The sequence below is a fragment of the Corylus avellana genome, chromosome ca4, assembly GCF_901000735.1.
Source record: "Corylus avellana chromosome ca4, CavTom2PMs-1.0".
Lineage (NCBI taxonomy): Eukaryota > Viridiplantae > Streptophyta > Magnoliopsida > Fagales > Betulaceae > Corylus > Corylus avellana.
The window spans coordinates 8,638,763-8,640,163 of record NC_081544.1 but is presented as its reverse complement, the minus strand read 5'-3'; the positions used below and the strand labels follow the sequence as shown (position 1 = coordinate 8,640,163).

General features: G+C 36.0%; 1 long non-coding RNA gene across 1 annotated transcript; it reads left to right on the top strand.

Moving 5' to 3' along the window:
* Positions 1-246: 246 nt before the first annotated feature.
* On the top strand, positions 247-1,054 carry LOC132179374 (uncharacterized). Its single transcript, XR_009439916.1, has 4 exons — positions 247-586; positions 759-782; positions 866-895; positions 1,036-1,054. It is a non-coding gene; the product is annotated as an uncharacterized LOC132179374 (long non-coding RNA).
* Positions 1,055-1,401: the final 347 nt, after the last annotated feature.

The following is a 1,401-nucleotide window of genomic DNA, read 5'->3' as shown; positions in this document are numbered from 1 at the left end:
CCAACGATGCAGCGTGGCAATCTGTACGGAAAGAACCTCATGCACTCCTTTTTTAATCTGAGCCACTGGTCAACAACCACAATGAATGCATCACCAAACTTAATTTGAAATTGCAGATGACCTGACTACCCCTCTGCTTGACCAAAAAAGGAACATGAATTTACTTTATTTAGATGCTTATATTAAAAAAATAGATAAAAAAAAAAAAAAAAAAGTATCTCATTCATTCTCTTTTCTCTCTCTCTGTCTCTCTCCCTATCTTAAAACTTTTTGTGGCAAGTGTGGGATGTCAACAGCCCTACAAACGACAAGAAAGGAAAGGAGGCAGTGAAGCTAGAACAGTATGGTTCATCAATTATTCTTCGATCTCCTTCACCCCCACAGTGTTTCTGCAAACTAGGGTTGGTTGGTTAGAGATTGTTGGCCTAATTTGGAAAATTCCCCATCTTTCTTTTTTTCCTTTGTTCTTACTCTCTACATACCACTCTCTCTCTCTCTCTCTCCACATTTTCCATATATAGAATGCTTACTAATCACTAGAAGACTGGTGGAAGATCTGCAAGATTAGTCGATTGTTGTGTGAAGGGTAGGTTAAATTTCAGCTAATGTTTCATATTTTTCCTTCTTTTTTGTTTTTTTGTTTTTTCGGAGAGAGCAAGTGCAGATTGAAAGAACTTTCTTCTTTATATATATATATACTCTTCCTCTTTGTGAAAGAAACTGGTTTTCTTTTGACTTTCTATATTTTTCATGTATAGGAGTTTGAATTTGCTGTCTCTGAGGTACTGGTTTGACCTGATTCTTGGATTAAAACATTTGTGAAGGATAAAAAACTGGTTTTCTTTTGACTGTCTATATTTTTCAGGTATAGGAGTTTGAATTTGCTGTCTCTGAGGTACTGGTTTGACCTGATTCTTGGATTAAAACATTTGTGACGGATATTTATTCCTCTTTTAATTTGTACAAGTAAAGTTTTGTTTTCTCTTCCTAGAATTACTAGTTGGGGATGATAATTTTGATTGGTTTTATGTAAAGGGTCGGATCATTTTTTAATTTCTCTCAAAAATGACGAGGACGAAAATCCAGATCAAAAAGATTGACAACACAACGGCAAGGCAGGTGACTTTCTCTAAGAGGAGGAGGGGGCTGTTTAAGAAGGCTATGGAGCTCTCAACTCTCTGCGATGCTGAAATTGCTCTCATTATCTTTTCTTCTACTGGAAAGCTCTTTCACTACGCCAGCTCAAGGTTTCTCTCTCTCTCTCTCTCTTGCATCTTTCTACTTAGAGAAACATATAGTTTTTCTACTTATAGTAAAGTATATGTCGCTGTCTATCTATACCTTTAGATCGTTTTATTCATGCATTCTCCAATAGTTTTATCATTTCTTGAGAGCGAGAGA